This window comes from Lipophrys pholis (assembly GCF_963383615.2).
Source record: "Lipophrys pholis genome assembly, chromosome: 4".
Classification (NCBI taxonomy): Eukaryota; Metazoa; Chordata; class Actinopteri; order Blenniiformes; family Blenniidae; genus Lipophrys; species Lipophrys pholis.
This window is the reverse complement of record NC_137637.1, coordinates 9,216,079-9,239,149: the sequence shown is the minus strand read 5'-3', so window position 1 is coordinate 9,239,149 and position 23,071 is coordinate 9,216,079. Positions and strand designations below refer to the sequence as shown.

Here is a 23,071-nt window from a genome sequence, read left to right as displayed (position 1 = left end):
GTTAAAGAATTTGTCTGGCCAGGGCCAGTTCTTAAATGAGCACCGCCAAAGAACCGGTTCTTTTTTCACCGTTAACGGAACCAAGTGAGAGCCACGTCACTGCAAAACATTGTATGTCACTGATTGCTCATACAGGAACCAGGAGATGGACTGTATTGATTGGTTTAGTCCGGGTCGCTCCATCTAGTTTGGCCTGAACCTCAGATGCACCAAAGAGCCAGAAAACATTGAGTCTCTTCGTATCTCTATTGGTGTTTTTTCACGTCAGACTTGCTTTCGTCCGGAGTGGACATTGAGAGAAAAAAACCCAAAACGCATGAATGTGTACATACATAGTGAATGTCTGCTCCTTTCACTTTATTTCTGATGTGTCTGAATAAAATGCTTCAACATCGGAGAGGAATGGAGGTGTAGAATGATAGAACGCAGCTTTAATCACCTATCCTGCGTGTAACACCATCCATCCATCCATTTTCTCCCGCTTATCCGTTTCCAGGGGTGACAGTCTGAGCACCGTCACCCAGATCACGTTGCACCAATTAAGAACCTTTCCTGCAGGTGGTGAGCCCTCAGGAAGGTGGTGCCCAGCGTGGGACATGAACCCTCTACCTTGAGATTGTGAGTCTCATGCTCTACCAACTGAGCTAGCCAGGGGCGTGTGTAAATGCATGCTAATTAAAGTTACTTTTGGTTACTGATGAACCAAAAGTATTGCTTCATTATAAAGAAGTTCTGTGGGTTAGAAAATAATAGTGGGGCGTCTCATGGCGGAGCGCAACGCCTCCTCATGCAGACCTCAGCCTGCGGTCATAATGCCATACAAGACCTGAAAGTGAAGTTAGTTACAATGATGTTACCATGAAAAGTGCGAGAAAAACGACAATGAAAAACTGCTTCTAAATTCTATATCCAACGCAGCTGACTTTGTGTGACAACGCTGGAGCACAACAGTTCGAGAGCCACCTCGCCGCAATGGCGGATTAAATGATCTCGTTCCCTCGTATTATTAACTTGAGGGAGCGACTTATTAACTCGTTCCCATGCGTTATCATTATTATTTTCTCTATAGCCACTCCGGGGCTCCGTGTTTGCTGTAGATTTCAGAATGCTGGTTCAGCATCTCTTCCGCCTCGTAGGTAACGATATTTCCGCCCCCAGCTGATCACGTGTCAGGCCCGCTCTGGCCCAGCAACGATGGCCGGCTTAGCACCCGTTTAGCCCCTGAATCACCTTATTAATCCCTGGGGGAATTCTTTAGCAACGCAACACAAACAGCAGTGCTTCCAGCTCTAACACAACACGAATGATTGGGACTATTTTCACTGAGTTTAGCGTGGAGTAGGACTCAGCTTCACAGAGGAGTGAATCACCTGCTACAGCCTGGAGGAGCTGCTATTCATTGTTTTGATGCCATTGCCAGTTCCGTTCTCCTTGGCGAGCTGAAGTTTTAAAACGGTGACGTCTGGCGGCAGAGCGACCGCCTGGCTTTACTACGGCTTTGCTAACATCCACGTTGATGTGTTGCTTTGCCGTGTTTTGAGCGTAAAATACATGTAAACAGCAACATGTTGTCATGAAAAGTTGAATAGCCGCAGTGCTGCCATGCAAGCCTGCTCGCTGGCTGCAAACTGTGGAATGGATTTCCTGACACATTACTCCTCGTCTCATTGAGACCCGCCTCCCTTCAGGAAATCCAGTCCACAGTTTGCAGCCAGCGAGCAGAGCAGCAGCAGGGAAACACTGTGGAGTCATTTCAGCAACAGTGAAGCACAGATGAGGCTCGTTGGATCGGAAATTTCAGATCGGAATTACGTTGGTATCGGAACCTGATACAGATACTGGATCGTATCGGCCCCATCCCTACTGCAAAGCCTCGACATCCCACCTCTATTGGCTCACAGCGGGCTTTCAAGCCTCTCCTCCAGCATTCCTCAGTGAGCTTGTGGTATTTGAGCCTTTTGCGCTCATTGGCCTCTTCCATGCGGTCCTCCCAGGGGACTGTTAATTCTAGTTGTAGGACTTGTTTAGAGGAGTTAGATGTCAGCACCACGTCTGGTCTCTAAGAAGTTGATGTTTTATGCTTTGGGAACTTGAGCTGCTTACACAAATCAACTCGCAGTTCCCAGTCTAATGCCGATGAGAGAAGGCCAGCTGTTGGTGTTGGTTGTGGCTGTGGCTTCTCTCCAGCTTTCAGGAAAGGTATTATTCGGAAGCTGCGGATTTGTTTGACGTTGGCCACTGTAGTAGAGATGGTCTCGGCCACTGTCTTCAGCACCTGGTCATGGCTAGGGATGCACCTATCCTTGTTTTTTCACTTCCGATCTGATTCTGATACCTGAATTTGGATATCTGCCGATACCGATACTATTCCAATCTTGCTCGCTGGCTGCAAACTGTGGAATGGATTTCCTGACTCATTACTCTGCGTCTCATTGAGTCCCGCCTCCCTTAAGGAAATCCAGTCCACAGTTTGCAGCCAGCGAGCAGAGCAGCAGCAGGGAAACACTGTGGAGTCATTTCAGCAACAGTAAAGCAGACGAGGCTTCATGGATCAGAAATCTCTGCAGGTTGAATCGGAAATTTCTGATCCATGAAATACGTTGGTATCGGAATCCGATACCGATACTGGATTGGATCAGCCCCATGCCTGGTCATGGCACCAGCAGTAGTGGCCTTGGCCAAGGGCTGCTGGGCAGCTGCTCAGGATTTGCTCCAGAGCATGGTGGAAATAGATTGACTGGAGAGGGGGCAGGATTTAATTAGCGTTCCTCCGACTTATTTTCAAACACGTTGGCTTTTCTACTGCAACGTATGTTTTTTTTTCTTTTTATGTTTGAAATGAAACAAAAAAGACAAAAAAACTCCTCCTGTTGTAGTTTATTGTTGTCCATCCTGCTTTTGCAGTTTACTGTTAAATTGATCTAAAATACATAAATGCAATGTTATTTGAAATAGTATGGAATAAATTCATTGTTAATTCATATCCCAGGTGTTGTTAAACATGCTGTTTTTGATTCCTTTGTCAATTCATGAACCTAGCGATGTTGACGGCGTGTGCAGAAATGCTGGCCGTTCTGTGTTGTATCTGGAGCGAGATAGTTTCTCCTGCATGAACAGGCTCAGGTAAAACCCTGTCCCACAGTCTGCTCGAAGCTGATCCCACAACCTGTACTTCATCACTGCTTCCCTTTAACAATAACACAAAACAAAAACATGAGGTGTGTATATGCTCACATATTTGTGTTTAGGGACAAAAAAAAAGTCATGCTCACTTTTTTCACAACATGTTGATATAAAATCTCAATATAATATCCTGTCCAGACTATTTTGGAATTACATGCAACATGTAACACCATACTTGTACACCTTTGCATATATTTTGAGGTGGTTTTTCATTTAATTAAAAATTTCATAAATCTGTCAGAGCCAACTACACTTTTAATGGTTCAAGAAGAACACTCATACATTTTTGTATTTTATTATGAACCATTAACAAATATACAAAACAGTGTCATTTGATTTTTAAATGTGTGAATTTTGTAGTGTAACTACAAATTATCCCTCTAAGTACAGTTGTAGTGTCACATTTGTAATAATTTTTTTAATGTGTATTTTTTCTCCTGAAATTTTTTTCTTTTAATGTGATGACTGAGCTCTGAGGACAATCTGCAAGTGTGCTGCTTCTGCCATTAGGGGGCGCTGTGAGACTGCGGTTAGATCAATGAAAAGCCGCGATTTTAATCATATCATAAATGAATCTGGTACCACCCTACTCACCTCAGCAGTAGCTGAAGCATGTTCAGCTTGGAGTTGATGCTCCGTCACGTAGGTGGAGAAGCCTCGCTCTGCTGGAGATCCATCGTCAGACATTTCTCTCTAGTAGGCCAAACTGCTGAATGGGTCTGCAGAGATTTCACCCGCTGTCATGATGTTGGTGTTTCTGGCGACTATTAAGTTGGCACAACTGTCCAAAGACATTTTTACAAGTTTTTAATCATTAAATTTAAACAAGAATATCAGTGGGGGGGTAGCCTGACGAGTTTGGACGTTGAAGCAGCAGCAGCAAGCTGCAGCTGAAGAAGAAGCAGTTCGACTTCTGGCTTTTCCGGCAGATCATGCTTAAAATAAAGAATTACGGTCATATTTTATTTCCAGAATTTTACTAAACAAACTCATAACAGGAAAAGGGAAACGATCCGATTTCCGTTTTTCGATTTTCAATTTCCAAACTAGAAACCCTTTTTGTCTACCAATATCAAATTGGAAAACAAAAATCGGATGGTTTCCTGTTTCCCGTTTTCTGACATCAAAAGGAAAATCGAATGGCCGCAAGGTACATGGACCAGGATGCCATGCTGGTATAGCCATACCTTGAACTTGCCGGGTAAGCCAGATTTATCTACAGTGGACAACCACGCTTCCCACTTGTTGATGGAAGCTTGGACTGACGCTGTGTCTCTCAGGCTGCAGCCAAACATCTTGCCTAGGCTTATGAAGGAGGAGGAGCGTCGGGGCGACTGTTCTCTCCAGCCGCAGCACTAGCCCCGGGCAGAGCGGTGTTAAGAATAAAAAGCTTAAAAATGTTTTATTGACTGTTGCACCCACTGTAAAATACCATATTTTATCAAGTAGTGAGGTTTGTTTCTTCGAGCTCACCACATCTTTGAGCAAGTGCATTGACCATTAACTACATTTCCCACAATGCATGCCAATTATATTACCCGCGAAATGAAGGCACCCCACCACTAGATTGCACTGTATAAGCATCAATGCATTTTTCAACAAGTAAGAAATACAAAATTATCCCAAAATGTCCAGGAAGAGAAAAATTGATGCAGATGAAAGGCTGTTTCATGAACGATGGGAGGGCCAATACATGTTTGTGCTTTAAGGAGAAAGAAACGGTATGTTTTTTGTGTTATGAGGCATGTCGATTGTCAAAGAGTAAAATATAAGTCGGTATTTTCACACAAAGCACGGCGCTAAGTCTGCCAAAGTTCGACTTAACAAAGCAAAGAGCAAACATATTTTTTTTTATATCTATGCAAATGCACATTTAATATATCCTGGGGCTAATAAAAGCTTTGCTCGGGCAAGTGAATCATCAACCCACCTTGCCACAACGGGCTCGTGGTTTTTTTGCGATATTTTGACATTTTTTCAGCAAACATCATTTGGTATCACCAACAGATCACACCATCGGCGGGCGCGGCCATTTTTGCGTGACGTTTCAACAAGATCTCGCCCCGAGAGCGCGATCACGTGATTCCCGCATGATCGGTGATGATAGTGTGGGAAAACAGCGTGAAACGTGAATGAAAACATTCGGAGAGCGCTGCATGTAAGATAGTTGTATTGTATTGGTAGCAACAGTGCTTTAAGTGGGCCGGTAAGCACGAGTACGCAGTACCGGCACTTTTAAATTTTACCCCTCAGCGTACCAGGACTTTTTTCTAGCGTACGGCGTGTACTGGAACTTATTGTAATGTCTGGACTGTCAGCCGCTACTATTTCACACACTTGGAACCCAGTGACTTAAACAATGAGGCTAATTTATGGATTTTTACTGGTAAACGAGATTCATGCCTACAATACATGGGTGATGTGTTCAGGTGCATCATGTAACTCTGCCCTCTGTGGCTGCGCTCCAGGGCTGACCAATAATCCTCAGAGGAAAATCTCCTCTCCTCACAATCACAATCAGCAAATAGTTTATGACCACAGATAAAACCCTCAGTGTATTTTTGCAGTAATTTACTTGCCCATTCTTCCTCTCTCTCTCTCTTTCCCTCCAGTCCAGGCCGTGGCCCCACCACAGAAGCAGTGTTTAAAACTCGTTTTTAAAAAAACCCCAACTGAACCCCCCCCCCCCCCCCCACTCCCTGCAATCCCACAGTGAAATTCATGCCCTGTTACAACATGGACACACGTGCTTATAGACAAGTGGGGCCTATATTGTATATGTACAAATATATTTTTTCTTTTTAAATATAGTGGGTGCAGCTTATGTTCATTTCCTAAAAATAGTTTAAACGGTACTGTCTGTGGCCATATTGGAGTGATCATCAACATCAACATTTTTCACAATTGCACACTTAAATCATTATATTACTGTACAGGCAGAACATTTCCTAAAAATTCAATTCAAATAGTATATCAGCAAAATGCACCAGGTTCCTGTCTTGTCCATTCCTACATGACCCCAGGTTCCTCTGTGTCACTTCTCAAATGGATTCACTGCAGCTTTTTTTTCCAAGTATTGTCGTTTTTAGGAATTCCCTAAAAAATCTAATTGCTTTCAGCAAACTGTACCACATTCCTGTTCTCAATTTTGAAATGGATTCACTGCAGCTTTTATTCACATTCACACACTAAAATCACACCCAATACATATAATTCTGTACAGACTGATTAAATAAAAATTCCTACAGGGACAATAAAAGTATATCTGAACTTATTCAGGATGGAGTGTAGTGACATCCACTCATCTCTCTTTCTCTCTCTTTCCTTTAATTTTTTGGGGGGAATTATTAAAAGTCTGCCAATCTTTAAATAAATATGCAATTACAACATGTACTTGTGTTTTTTTAATCTCACACTATTATAATAAAGCAGCCGGAGGACACACACACTGCACAAGGTGCCTTTATTTCACACTGACCACCTGTCGTACAAAATGTCTGCGCACGCCACTGAATATTATGTTTTTGTCCCATATTTGTATGAGAGACTGATAGCAGGTCACCAAGAGGAGCACCGGCACTTATTTTTTTCCACTTATAAAGCACTGGGTAGCAAACACAAAATACATCGTAGAATACAAACATTTATACACAGATTTGAGAGTAGTAACTTGACATACATCAGTAGTTAAATTTTAAGGTTGGGTAAATATAGAAAATACAGAAAAAGTTACCCCAAACATTAAAACAAGCCAGTTGGAGCCCATGCACCCAGCCATGTTGGACCCCCCAACCCCTTCACAAGGGTCCACTGCCAGAGTCAAATTAATTTAATTACATGTACTTGTTTATTCAAAAAAGAATTACAGAAACATATTACAATGTCTTTATTGGTCGAATTCATACATTACCCAAGCTTATAAATTTCCATTAAACTTCGGGCAAGACAAAATTTGTCCGGGCAAGTAAAAAGTTGTAAGCACTTTCAAATTAAATAACGGAGAGAACCCGACATCCCCTTAGTTCCATTTATTTCACATTATATTTGGTTACATTTAGTTATATTTTATCTTATACAGTTACATGTGGCTCTCTGTGAAAATGAGTTTGACACCCCTGCAGTAAGAAGACTTGTTTAGGCCCTGTTTACATGACAACAAATACGAGTGTATCCGCAAAACTTTCTTCACTTTTTGGGGGGGGGGGGTCTGTTTACACGACACCCGTGTCCAATGTGTCTACAAAGTTTTTATCCCGGCTCCCAAGGTGGAAAGATTCTTTCACGGCCGCTATTCCCTCCTGCAGAGACTGCCGGAGGCTATGGAGCCTCTCAGTGCGCATACCCCCCCCCCCCACCCTTCCTTCTGCTTATCCACCTGTAAACAAACATGGCAGATCCATAGTGGTATGACTCACAGTCTGTATTCTAGTTTTATTGTCCATATCAGTAGTTTTATAGTTGAGACTCACCCTTGATAGCATCCAATGCGTCATCAGTCCATACTAGGGATGCTCCGATGAGGTTTTCTGCTGCCGATCACCGATACCGATTCGCCAAAGTGCCGATCGCTGTCGATCACCGATACCGATCACATGGATTGGCTGTAAATTTTTCAGTTTAGTTATAATGAGGGCTACTGGTGAGATGATTTGGAAAAAAGGAACGATAAAATCACCTTAATTTAGACAAAAGGATGTTTTTACTTCAAGAGAAAACATACAAAAACCTTGCAGGAACAATGCAGCATCTCTTCAGTCAAAGAACAACTGAAAAACACTTAATTACCTGCTATCAGTAATACAATCTTTAACAGATTGAAAATATTAAGGCTCTCAACAGGCTAAATAGTGCAGAAAATCAAATAAATAAAAGTCAAATGCAGGTTACGTTCAAAAAACTATCAGAAGTTACTAAATCAAAAATACTTTGGAACATTGCTTAGCAAACTCTGCAGTGCATTGTCAAAGAAAAAAAAGTACTTAGTGCTTACCTTTCTTATAATTTACAAAAGAAATATAATGTGTCTGTATAAATCTACATCAATTCAATGAGCTGTTAAACTCAGCATTGACACAGGACTACTTACGGAAGATGAGAGACCTTCTTTAATGTGAGAGTACACTGTCTGGTGGAGCTCTGGCAGGGCTACGTCTGTCAAATATTTACGTCCCGGCAGCACGTAGCGGGGCTCCACGTGAGACAGCAGTCGGCGGAACCCGGTGTCTTCTACACCTGAGAAAGGCTGGTCATCTAGCCTTCTGACTGTCACGCTCCTAAGGACCAGTGTTGCCAAGCCTGAGCTGCGTTAACTCCCATCTGACTGTTGCTGTTTTCTTTTCATTGTCTGCTGTGAGCCTGGAAAACTCACCATACTCTGTCAAGTGTTTGTCGGATGAAGTCTGTTGTGTTGAAGCCTTTTAACGTGCTTCCCCTGCGAGGTATTTTTTTGTTGCATGTGTTGCAGGATGCAAACTTAACATCACTCTCACAGATCTTATAAAAGTTCTACACAGCAGACATGTTTGTTGTTGAGGTTTGCATCCGCGCACCTACGCAGTGTGAAGGAAAGGGGGAGGGGGGCCTCTGCTGGTTGCAAAGTATAAGCTACAGGTGATCGGTTTTTGTGATCGGCAAAGAAAGGCATTGATCGACAAACGCCGATCACATATTTTTCCACGGAGATCGGCCGATAATTATCTGTGGCACATCGATCGGAGCACCACAAGTCCATACAGATGTCGAGTGCTCTCCATTTTCTTCACGTTTATAGTGTATTGTTCTCTGCACATGTCTGTGTGGTTTCATTACAAAATCAAGTGGCTCAGCATACTAACTACATCGTTGTCAGTGGGGCCTTTTCCACCAGAAAGAACCAGGTGCTAGTTTGGAGCCAGGGGCTAAACGGGTGCTAAGCTGGCCCCACATCATTGCTGGACCAGAGCGGAGCTAGACCGTGGCCAGACACGTCATCAGGTGGGGGTGGAGTTATTGCTACCCATGAGGCGGAAGAGTACTATCATTCTGAAATCGACAGCGATCATGGAGCCCCGGAGTGGCTATCGAGAAAAAAATTATAATGCGTGAGAACGATATAATAAGTCGCTCCCTGAAGTTAATAATAATAGTCAGTGGCTCAACATTGATTTCAGGGTTTCTTCTATTTCCATGTAAACAGACATCGTTTTCGTGTTAATGCAAAACTGAAACAAGAATGCAAAAAAAATGCATTTTAACTGGGGCTGAACGTTTTTGGAAAATCTAATTGCGATTTTTCTTCCTCAATATTGCCATTGCGATTTAATATGCAATTATTTTTTCAAGGTCCTCTTCTCATTTATTTTTCAACAAACAAGCAATAAATCAATCTGTCTTATAATAAACAATATCAGATTTATTATACATAAACTGTTCTTTCTTATAGGTTAGGCTTATGTTAGGATAAAGTCAAATGAAGCATGTATTAATATGAAAGACAGTTTATTTATCTTCTACTTCAATTACAGTTGTAAACTTACTAAATACTGTGACTTGAAGTCATGTAAGCGTTCACCACAACAAGCCAACCGCTTGTCCATTGTGCTTATCAAAGCCGTAAACCCAGGCTTGGTCACTATACTAATGCAGGGCTTGACATTAAGGATTTTGAGCCGTTTGCTCATCTACATAGCAGTAGGGAAGCACCGATCCACGTTTTTCACTTCCCATCCGATCCTAATACTTAAATTTGTATATCTGATGATACGATTCTGACACCACAGCTCTGTTTGCTTTAATATTATTATCATCATTATTGTTGACTTTAAATGAGGCTGTAATAAACTCCTCTCTACAGTAATGTATGAAATGTACAAATGTATACATGTATTCAAAATACAACTTGAGGCTAGTATAAGGTCAGAAAGGGAAGTATTTTTGTTCCATTTGGACAATGTGGGGGTCTACGTGACGTCATCATCTCATAATAAACTACCGTAGTTCTATCTTTAAAACATCAGAACCACTTCATTAACCCCTGAGGAAATTATTTAGCAACGCAGCACAAACCAAATGTTTCCAGCTCTAACACAACACAAATGATTGGGACTATTTTCAGGGAGTTTAGTGTGGAGAAGGACGCAGATTCACGGAGGTGTGAATCGACTGCTACAGCGGAGGAGCTGCTGTTCATTGTTTTGATGTCGCGGCCAGTGCCGTTCTCCTCGGCGAGCTGGAGATTTAAAACGGTGACGTGTGTTGACAAAGCGACCGCCTCACTGTACAACTGCTTTGCTAACATCCACGTTGATGTGTTGCTTTGTTGCTTTGTGGTGTTTTGAGTGTAAAATACGTTCAAAGAGCGACATTCTGTCATAAAAAGTTGGATAGCCGCAGTGCTACTTCCCTAGCCTGCTCTCTGTGGAATGGATTTCCTGACTCATTACTCCTCGTTTCATTGAGACCCGCCTCCCTTCAGGAAATCCAGTCCACAGTTTGCAGCCAGCGAGCAGAGCAGCAGCAGGGAAACACTGTGGAGTCATTTCAGTAACAGTGAAGCAGACGAGGCTTCATGTATCAGAAATCTCTGCAGGTTGGATTGGAAATTTTCGCTCCGTGAATTACGTTGATATCAGAACCCGATCCCGGATCGGATCGGCTCCATCCCTAAAAACCACTCGCCCGTTCGGGCAAGGTGGGCAGATGACTTGTGCAGGACGCGCAAGTCGTCACGTGACCAGATCATGTGAGAAGTCAAATCGCAGCCTTTGCGATTAGAAAATCCTGTTTTATCTTATCGCGATATTATTGCAAATGCAATAAATCGTTCAGCCCTAATTTTAACTTAAAATGTTGTTGTGTAAATGGAGTCTAATTAATTTCTTAAGGGGGGATTCATCCCCTCATAATGACATAAATACTCAGAAAAATAAATATACAGACAAGGGTTTCCTTTACATTTATTTAGCGGTGGCGGGCCACCATTCCTAAATCCTCGCCGCTGCTCCTTCATATTTCTCTCTCTGTTTTTATCATTAAGTGACGCAAATACACCACCGCCATAAATCTCCACCTTCACCGCAGAGTCCTGCACTGGATTGGGTTCTCGTGAGCATGTCCTCCGATAGCCGGGTGGGGTGCCGTCGTTGGAACAAACCGAACAAAGGTAGTATTTTGGCTGCAAAAGCCAGTTTCGATAGCGGCAGGTCCATTTAACTGCACTGTTTTAGGCAGCAAGCCATCCAGTTGGACGGTCAGTTTTCAAAGAACACGGCTGAAAAAATAGTGCACGGCTTGCTGAAAGCCGTCTACAATATGTGTGCAGTAGAAACTGTTCAAGGGAAAGAGTGGACACATGGTCGTGCACGAAGAGGTTTTAACTGTTAACGCGCCTTAATGAGTGGACAGCCTACCTGCAGACCAGTGCTGCGCTGTGACTCCTCTAAGTTTCACTTTCACTTTACAACGAGAGTCAAAAAACACAAGGCCCGTGGACCAAAACCATCCGCAAAGGCTTCAATCGGGCCACACAAACACCAAGCAAGGTGGTTATATAGAATTTCTAGGAGTGTGTTTTTTACATTTCACTGTATTTTGCAGCAGAATCTTTCATTAAAATGGACTATGTTGAGATTGTTGTCATTTTCAGTAGTAATTGTGTGTTCTTGCAAAAATATAGACAGTTTCATCCCGTACACTGTGGCCAGAAACAACAAAGCAATGCATGAGAATGAAGCATTTAAGGCCTATCTTTTCTAAAATTTCCATGTGTTTGTTGGTGGGCTAAATCGATTTTTTTGCTCCATTTATTTATTTTTGTTTTGTATTCACTTGTTGTGATTGTGTAGTAATATGACCAGCACTGGTTGTTGCCCAAATGCTTCAAGTACTAAGGTAAACAGTAAAGTACAGATAACCCCCCCACCAACCATAGTTTTTCTCTTCACGTTACGATGATACTCTGTTATAAGAAGCATCTGTTCTTCCAGATCTGTGCATATATTCTTCTATACATATTGCATTATTTTAACATGTTTTCCTTTAAGACTTTGACAGCCTGCTATTGTTTAATTTACAGCACAAGGACATATACTCTGTTGTGTTTCATCCTGCTGCTTTGGCAACGTTTCTTTTGTTCCAAGACAATGCACAAGTGCAACATATGTTTGCATTTAAAATGTACAGACGTTCTTTCTTCTTCCTTTTTCCGGTGAATCATCCCGAGTCGTCTTACAAAACCCTGCAGGAAACATTGATTTTCAAAGCTATATAGTGACTATAAAGTATTCATTTTCATGTGGTATAAAATATCTGCTAGTTCCTCTGATTTCACGCATAGTTAGCATGTAGCATCGTAGCACTTCAAAGCATGAAAGGAGGTGGCTGAACATTTCTCAGAAGAAAATTGACTGCTCTGTGTCTGTAGGTTATTGATTCCCCCCCCCCCCCCCCCCCCCCCCCCCCCCCACACACACACACACACAACCACACACACTCCTCCTGCCTTGTCTTTCCCCGATAACTGGTTTGACCGGTTCCAGTGACCCTCATGGAAAAGTCACCACTCCAGTTAAATCAGGGAAAAGTGACCTATGTCTCAACACCTTACATACACACTCAGGAAATAGATGATATAACAAAGTAAACATGGGTCAATATTCTATAGCATGGAAAAGTGACCTATATCCCCTATTTAGTTATAAAAAGAATAAAAATGTACCTCTCACATTTCTACATTTCGATTTTGTATACATAGATTTCTAAACTTCACTTCTGTTCATGTGATAGAATTTAGCCTTATTTTGAAATTGTATATATGAAAGGAAAGATCAAATAATACACAAGAGCAGTGGCTTATGACATGCGGCAAGTAATATTTATATTAACAATCTACATTAGAACATTCTTTTTAGCAAAAGGTAAAGTTCCATATTAGGGGTCAAAATTCTAAATTCTATCGGGCAGGTCATTGTTCCATACGAGAAAAGTGACCCGCGGGTCACTTCTCCATGGGATCACAATTCTATATGACACCGGCGTTTCCCTGGCTTGTCCCCTTCAGCTGAGGTCTGCTCCCACCTCTCTCAGGTCCCCCGCTCTGCCACATACAATGGCCTCTTTCACACAAGTTCGGGCTACATCTCGGGCCAAAAAATGATATATAGCCCATACTGTGAGAAGCATTTTTTTTTTATTTTTTTTTGCCTTTTAAAGAGAGAGCTCAGTTCAGTCCGGGATGTGTGAGATGTATGACTTGCCCAGAGAGGTTGTAGGAGTCTATGAAAGACGGGTCTCATGTGAGGAGCAAGAAGACCTCGTGCTATAAATGTGCTGCTGAATCGGTTTAATCTGGAATAAACTTGGTCAAATTAAGATTTCTGATGTTTGGAAAGTCGACGCTGACAACAGACCTGCTAACATTCACAATCTAAATAGAGTCATGGGACAGTGTCAGCTGATGGAAGCAGGTTTACTAGCATTTTGTGGTTTTGGGAGTGATTTCACACTATTTCGGGCATATCGGCCGGATTTTAGTTGTCTGTTTTATCACGATACTTGTGTTAGGATCTCAGTAGACCACAGAAAAGTTGGTTCATCTCTGAAGAATGACAGTCTTCATTTGTCACGATAGAAGGTAGAAAATAAGTGCTTTTACACTGCAGCAGCAGACACACTGACAACAATGTAGTTACTATGCTGAGCCACAGGAGGGCGCTGTGGCTTGATTTTGTAATGAAACCACACAGACGTGTGCAGAGAACAATACGCTATAAACGTGAAGAAAATGGAGAGCACTCGACATCTGTATGGACTGATGACGAATCGGATGGTATCAGGGGAGAGTCTCAACTATAAAACTACTGATATCGAAGATAAAACTAGAATATAGACTGTGAGTCATACCACTATGGATCCGCCATGTTTGTTTACAAGTGCGTGAGCAGAAGGAGGGGAGAGGAGAGGGAGGGGGAGGGATTTGTGCATGCACAGTCACAGGCTCCGTAGCCTCCGGCAGTCTCTGCAGGAGAGAATAGCAACTGTGAAAGAATCTTTTACCTTGGGAGCCGGGATAAAAACTTTGTGGATATAGTGGAGCCGTGTAAACGGAACCCCCCAAAAGTAAATAAAGTTTTCCGGATACACTCGTATTCGTTTTTGTGTAAACGGGGCCTCAGGAATCTGCCTGAGCATGACACCCAGCAGGGGATCCTGCAGCCACTGCAGCCCCCATGCATGCAAATCCCCCCCCCCTTCCTTCTCAAGGGACACTGACGGCCCTATGATCTTGGTCAGTCAGGGATTGGTTGGGGGCCCCAGGATTCGACAGCTTGAAATGCCCCCACTTATCAAAAGCCTTTGGAGAGCAGGGTTCCCGCTGGGTCTTAAAAAGTCTTAAAAGTATTGAATTTACACATCCGCATTTAATACCTTAAAAATGTCTTGAAAAGGTATTCAGTTTGAAAAATAAGCCCCAAGCTCATTCACGCGTTATTTATTTATTTTTTCCTCAATGGCCACTCTGAGGCTCTGGTCTAAAACAAGACGGACGTGAAAAAAACACCAATAGAGATACGAAGAGACTCAATGTTTTCTTTCTCTTTGGTCTGCATCTGAAGTTCAGGCCAGACTAGATGGAGCGACCCGGACCAAACCGATGAATACAGTCCGTCTCCTGGTTCCTGTATGAGCGCTACGTTGGTGAAATCACTGACGTATCACGTTTTGGAGTGACGCAATGACGTGGCTCTCACTTGGCTCCGTTAACAGTGGAAAAAGAACCGGTTCTTTGACGCTGCTCATTTAAGAACTGGCTCTGGCACCGGCCCTGAACTAGAACCTGGTTCTTTTTGGTGGAAAAGTCCTATCAATAGACTAAACCTATAGCAGCTTCACTAGAAAATGATCCAAGGTGGCCTGAACCACCCCTGACTGTAAGTGTTATTAAATAGAAAAGTCTTAAGCCTATACCCTTCAAAGTCGAGACTAAGTCAGCCTTCTGAACTGAAACTGGGAGCTGGTTCTACATGAGGAGCCTGAAAGTTGACAGCTCTGCCTCCCATTCTACTTTTAGAAGACCCAGGGATATTGAGGCAGCATATTTTTCTTCACTATTTTATTGCAGTATTGACATTTAAAAAGGAAAAAAAAAAATAATTTGTTCTCAGAGAATATTCTATCATTGGCCATCATTGGGTGCCTCAAACTGCTGCAACAAAAATATATGCGGAAGAAAAAAGAATCAAAAATGAAACACCATGATGTACCTAACACATTTGATAGCAAATGTAAGATAATGTGACTTTAGAACTGCTGGATGTGTAAATGGGTGGCTGTTTGCTCACAGCAACACATTCACACAGTACAAGAACAAAACAAATCTACTTAAATTCAAAAGTGACCAAAACATCAGACAGAAACGACGAGAACAGCGTGATGGTTTGTGGTCACCGCCTGCAGAACCACTCCTTTGTAGGAGTCGTCTTTCTAATTGCCTCATTTCCACATGTTGTCTGTTTCATTTGCTCAACAGGTGAAATTGATTCACAATTAGTGTTGCTTCCTAACTGGACAGGTTGATTTCACACGATTGTGATATACTTGGAGTTACATTGTGTTGTTTCGGCGTTCCCTTTATTTCTTTGAGCAGTGTATGTTTCATATATCCAGTATATGTCCATATATATTTAGTATGGTATCATATGGCTTTTTATTCTCGTGAAGAATGGTCTTCTTTGCGCACAACGCCCCCCCCACCCCGAAACGTCGGCACTGCCGGGTACTGTGCATGCACGTTCCAGCTTGCTAATGACTATCAGTCATATTTTAATCATCTTTAACATGTAATGTCGCTACTGTATGAGCCCCGCAGCTCGTTCACATGTCGGAAGACGTAATTACGTGATGCACCTGAACGCATCACTCAAAGCTGTCGGCTATGAATCTTTCTGACATCGGGGCACTACAATGTCTTTACACCATTATAAAGATACTTTGAAATTCAATCCTTCAAATACTGAAAAAGCATGTACCGTCGCTACTGTATGAGCCCCGCAGCTCGTTAACATGTCGGAAGCCCGTCTTCCGACATGTTAATGAGCACCTGAACGCATCACTCAAAGCCGTCATCTATGAAGTGGTGTTTTAACTTTACGGTTTATTTGTTTTCAGAAATACATTTCTGATAACCGTATTTCTAAAGACCGTATCTGAGCCGGTGCACAGTGCGCCCCTGTTGAGTTTACGCTCCGGGCAGCTGCCAATGTTTATGTTTATGTTTTTGTGTCAAATATACTTATTAGGGATGCACCAGTATCGGGTATCGGTTCAATACCAGGCATGAGCACTTGAACTCGTATTCATAAAACTAGGGCTGCCGTAGTTGAGACGGACACAAGGCATTGTGGGTATTGTAGTGTGTGTGTGTGTTGAGTTATCCTGCAGCGGACTGCAGCTCCTTCGTGTATGTTCAGTGTGTACATAAATAAAAGGTTAATCGGCTGCTGGAGTCCATATCCTTGTTCTGTAGGAAGATACACTGAAGACATAACAGCCCGGTTTACGCTACTTCACTGCAAGGCACGGTGAGGAGCGCACATCGTGGGCGGGCAATGAGGAGCGGTTAACTCCCTCGCCTCACAGCCGGTGAAAAGCAAGACATGGAACTCAGTTTCTGAGATGAACACTTGTATTTATTTGCCAGGTAGTTTTATGTACAGCTTCTTGCTGGACCCGCTCCGCATAGCACGCTCGCTCTCTCAGGCACAGTGGTCAAAGTAGTGGTCAAGATAGTGGTCTATGGTGTCAATTTAGTGCCAAAAACACAAGCGCCTAAAAACTGTAATTGCGCACAGTTAGACCACTTTCTGCACGCTCGCTGTCTGTGCTCGCTGTGACTTCTGTGATCTCCCCGGATGCGGTGATGTTGAGTTTTGGCACTTTGGGGGTGGGAATTGCATAGACGGCATCGTAATCCCCCCTCTGATTGGTCACTTTAGACGTCACATTTTGCCGGTCAGAGGTACTGTAGGGGCTATCAAGTAAAGGACCATGCATACTCCCATAAGAACCTATAAGAACAAGAAGAAACGTTGGACTGTGACGTCAGCCAGCTGCAGAAAAAAACCTTTTTCGGCAGGAGAAATCATACTCCATGAAGAAGCTGTCGAACTCATTGGCAGGTACACATCTGTCAAGTGGCGTTTTAACTTCTCAATTGCACAACTTATGTCACGGTTCTGATGTTTTCAGTAATACATTTCGCTGAACTGTTTCAGTAATTCCTGGTTCACAGAGCAGGATTTTAAAATTGTCGACAGATTTCCCAAACCTAAGAGACCACACACACGGCAACAAATAATCCCAGGTTTAACAGTTTTGGTCATACAGTGTGTGGTGTGTTGATGTTGCTCAGTGGCAGCTCACCACACACTGTATGACCAAAACTGTTAAACCAAAGTTTGACGTCACGCCTACTTAAGTTTCACTTTCACTTAACAGTAGAGAACATAAGGCCCGTGGGCCACAACCGACCAAGAGGCTCCAATCTGGTCCCACCAAGCAAGGTGGTTGTAAAGGATTTATACAAGGTTTCTTTTGACATTTCATTGTATTTTGTAGAATGTTTCATTAAAATTGACTTCATGTTAAGATTGTAATCATTTTCAGTACTAACTGTGTGATCTTACAAAATAGACGATTTCATTACATACACTGTGTGTGTGTGTGTGTGTGTGTGTGTGTGTGTGTGTGTGTGTGTGTGTGTGTGTGTGTGTGTGTGTGTGTGTGTGTGTGTGTGTGTGTGTGTGTGTGTGTGTGTGTGTGTGTGTGTGTGTGTGTGGTATACATCTTTGTTTTTGTGTTTGGTTCTTTCAATATCTACTGGTCCTACAATTTGAGATGTTTTTTTATTTTTTTTAATTCGATTCATCGGTTAATTGAAAAAAATAATCAACCGATTAATCGATTATCATCAAAATAAAATAAACACAAATAGATAACAACCGTTTGATTTTTTTTTTTAATTAGTTGTTGATTATTGAAAAAGTTAATTAAAAGATTAATCATTAGAAAATTAGCCATTAAGGGCCGCTCTAAAGTTTTGGTTCCATTAATATTTTGCTGTATATTGTGTTTATATTGTGTGGGTCTAAGCTGGAAAGAAAGGAATATTAGTGTGCTCAGTTCATTGTTTTAGGCTGCCAGCCGTCATTTGGATGGTCAATTATTGAAAAAGACGGCCAAAAAAATAGCAGACGTGTTGCTCAAAGTTGTCTAAAATATGTGTATAATGTCCATCACTATTTGTCACCATGTAATTTTGCCTGAATTCATCTTTTTCTGTCGAATTATAGCGAATTATCGGCTTGTGTACAAAATGTACAACTGACTTCTGGTTTGTATTACGTCCAGTGACAAGAGACTTGATTGGTCAATTGATACCATATGGCCTATACCTTTTGAAAGGCGGACTCTGATTGGTTTGTAATTCTCTGACTCTTTCTGGTGCGTTCAAATGCTAAAGCAGAGCGGAAGATTTTCCTTTCCAAGATGTTGAAGAATTCTATCTACAGAATCCACGCTGGTGGTGTTAATTATTTGGACGTATGATCTGTCTAACTTTTCACTTCCAAAATGAAATGAGAAAAGGAAATATATTACTCTTAAAAAGCAACCCATATCACACACACACTTCTTCCACCCGTCTCTGTCTCTCTCTCTCTCTACACACACACACACACACACACACACACACACACACACACACACACACACACACACACACACACACACACACACACACACACACACACACACACACACACACACACACAACCACACACACCAAGCTGTATATAGGCTGTTAGAATCTGTGTTTTATTTGTTTTCATTGTAAATTAGTATATTTTTCTGGAATCGTCCTTGCTGTCTTATTAATGAGCACAAAGGTGAATGAAATGTCGACCTCTTCTGTATCAAGAACTCCAAAATCCTTCAAGCTTTACAGTTAATTCTGGTAATTGTAATTATTAAACTATTAATTCAAATCCCAAATGAATCGTTTATTATATCTTATGAGACTGATATAACTGGATTGGCTATCATTTCCTGTTAAACAGGTGGTGCTCCTGAGGTATCTGATACAGATCAGATTACATTTTCTATAACATAATTAATAACTATCTTTGATAATTATTAATCATCATCAATAGCCAAACTGCCAAAACACTACATAAATGGTTCCCCGTGATCCTTATGAGGTAAGAAATCCCTACACTTGACAGTTTTAACCGTGCCCGTTCATTCAGTCACTCAATAACTTCCACATCTGGGGAATTCCCCTATGCAGCTCAGTCTAAATACATGACACAGTTGGTTTCAAGTGAAATGCATTGTTGCGTTTTTGTTTACATTTTGAAAAGGATGTCCATTTACAGGGAAATGGCAGAAACACATAAAACAATGTAGTTGGCATGCCAGGCCACGAGTTGGTGCAGTTGTTTGTTTTTGTAATGAAACCACACAAATGCGAATAGAGAACAATACACTGTAAACACCAATAATGGGAGTACGCAGACATTTGTATCGACCAACTATGAAGTTGGATTGTTGTTACAGTGACTGTCAACTATAAAACTACCAAGTCCCAGGAGTATATGGACTAGGAGTCATGACACCATTGAGACAAACATTGTTGTTATTGTCCATCTACTGAGCAGGTGCAGAAGAACTTTTACTAATACTATTGTTAAGGTCGGAGAGTTTTTCAAAATGTTCCACCTTGGGAGCTTTTTTCAAAAAGTTGTGTTTTCAGTGGCTCCGATCATCAAAACCGAGAAAACGTTTCCTCTGTCACTTGAAAACATCACGTAAACGAGGGTTTAATGTTTTGGGTTCATTCTCAGCTGACAGTAGACGGTCCCAAACCTTTCTCTCTTAAACCCTCCATACAATACTTCTGAGAAATGCTTCTCACCCTCACAGACCTGTGATTTGCCTAAACCTTACAGTAAAACCAAGTCGATGAGACACTGTCAGAGCTCTCCCCTATTTATTATAAAGTGTGTTTTTATGGTTTTCTTTGTGATGTGCAAATTGAATCTACTCTCACCCGGCAGCTCGCAAAGTTGTTGCCTCCCATCTGATCTGAGTTACAACCCTAAAGAGATGTTGCCCCAGATTGAAAACCAAAGGTTTAAAACTAATGAACATTGCAAGCCTGAGTGTTGCCAGATGAAGTATTATTGAATATTCAGACCAAGTACCTCCTCTGGGCACTGATCATTAATCTTTAATGAGCACTTTGCTCTCAAGTGCCTCAGTATTCTTATGGTAAGCCTGCAGAAGTTCCTGTGCACCTAATCTACTTGGTTTTTCTCATTCCTCTTTGCACGTTCCTTTTCGTTCAATTCAATTCAACTTTATTTATATACAGTCATGGACAAAATTATTGGTACCCCTGGAATTTTTCCAGAAAATACTCCATTTCTTCCACAAATTGTTGCAATTACAAATGTTTTTGGTATACACGTGTTTATTTCCTTGATATGCATTGGAAAAAAATGAGTAGTGTACGACTACTTGCATTTGAGTACTCACCAATACCGATACGGAGTACTTAAATTTAAAAAAATATATATATATTTTTTTTTTATGGCACTGCCACATATACTGTAAGAAAAAAAGCAAAATTGACATAATTTTACCTAAAACTCAAAAAATGGGCCGGACAAAATTGTTGGCACCCTTGTAAAACTGGGTAAATCATTTTATTTCAAGCATGTGATGCTCGTTTAAACTCACCTGTGGCAAGTAACAATTGCTGGCAATATAGAAATCACACCTGAAGCCAGTTAGAATGTATAAAAGTTGACTCAACCTTTGTGTTGTGTGCCTATGCGTGTCACACCAATGATGGAGAAGAGAAAGAGCAGCCGAGAATTGTCTGAGGACTTAAGAAGCAAAATTGTGGAAAAATATGAACAAGATCGTCTCCAAAGATCTTCAAGTTCCTTTGTCTCATGTGCATAATATTATCAAGAAGTTTCTAACCCCTAGAACTGTAGCTAATCTCCCTCGAAGCAGAGAAAAATTGAGGAAAGAATGAAACGCAGGATAGTTCAAATGGTGGATAAACATCCTCAGTCAACTTCCACACAAATTCAGGCTGTCTTGCAGACTCGGGTGCAAAAGTGTCAGCTCAGACCATACGTCATCATCTGAATGAGAAGAAGCGCTATGGCAGGAGACCGAGGAAAACCCCACTACTGACAAAGAGACATAAAAATCCCAGATTTCAGTTTGCAAAAATGTACCTGGGTAAGCCTCAATCCTTCTGGGACAACGTTTTGTGGACAGATGAGACAAAGTTAGAGCTCTTTGGAAAAGCATGTCATTCTACTGTTAACAGAAAACGGAATGAGGCCGCTGCATTTATAGACAAAATGATATTATGTAATTAGGCTTTACATGGGAAAATATTCACACACTGTACATCTTGATTGACTGGAATGAGCCTCGAATACAAAATGTTTAACGATTAAAAGTAACATTGTAGCATTTTTCACTACATATTGATTATGACAATGATTGTATTTATTGACTTGTAAAGGTTGCTGCATGAGTTAGTTTGATTGATGGCTGACCTTTACTCACAAAAGGGGAACTCATAAAGCTAATTATAGATAAACATAAAACATAACGACACTGTCACGTTAGTCAGTCAAACCTTTGACGTTGTCGTTGCGTCGTTAAAGGCGCAGTCAGACATTTCCTGATCAGCCCAAGTTTTTTCTCTTTCCGTTGTTATTGAGGGTTTTCTTCAGTGGTGTAGTTCAGGGTCTATGTGTAAACCCACTTCCAAATCCCCCATGATGTGCCACTTAGCAGTATATATGAGCCAGATTATCTTTTTTTTTCCCCCAAGGATGGTGAAGTCATGACCTGCCCTACCTTTGATTGGCTAGTACTCACTGCATTCACTGATTTGCTTGGTTGATGTCTATTTACCGTGCCACATTAGAGCTCACGAGCCAATCTGAGGCAGAGTGGGATGGGTCATGACGAAGTAAACTTTGCTAATCGATAAATTATACAGAAATTATGTGCCAATGAACAATCATGATGGACAGATTTTCACTAAATAGAGTAATCTTCAAGCCACTGTTTCTGGGCTGCTTTGAAAGAAGGCAATAATCGAGAGTATACCCACTTCTCCAGAGATCAGTTCATCACTTCTATGTTTACTGCTCCCGACTGGTCAGAGTAATACATCACTGTTAAGTGCCAAAAAAACTAAAGGAAACCTAATCTCTAAGAATGGTGATAGTTCCATAAAGTGACATGTTTGAAATGTAATGTACATTAGAAAACATGGATCTGCTGATAAAACTCCACGTTGCATGTTGTGGCTGACAGGACATTTATTTCCATCAGGATTTGTTGGAAACCAAAGATAGAACAAAATGACTTTGGTGTAAAGTTCTTGATAACCAAAACACCACAGATGCTTACTAATGTTTTTGACATAAAAAACATCGTAGTGTGAGCACATCACCTTCAAAAGAATTTGTGTAATTTTTGCATTGATTCCAGTTGGAAGTGGGAACAAAATCTGGTATAATTTTCCCAGAATGACACTCGCATACATACAGTACATCCATTCATCTTATATGCAACTATATCCACATTTTTGGTACTTCAAGAATACCTATACACACACATACATGGGAAACATGCCACATAGACAAATACAAAATATACAAGCCAGAAATAGAAGTAGTTGAGGATGTCTCATATTTAAAAAAAAAAAAAGTTAATTGATTTTTTTGATCATAATAGCTATCGAGATGAAACAGGGCAACTTTCAGAGATTGCTTTCAGCAACACTGCTAACTTTAAGCTGCGGGCTGTGGAG

The 23,071-nt window shown here is 41.4% G+C and overlaps 1 protein-coding gene across 1 annotated transcript in view; it reads left to right on the top strand.

The window, feature by feature from the left end:
- Positions 1-23,071, top strand: part of LOC308109118 (carbohydrate sulfotransferase 11-like) — a 43,066-nt gene that overhangs the window by 870 nt on the left and 19,125 nt on the right. The gene's annotated exons all lie outside the window — the stretch shown is intronic.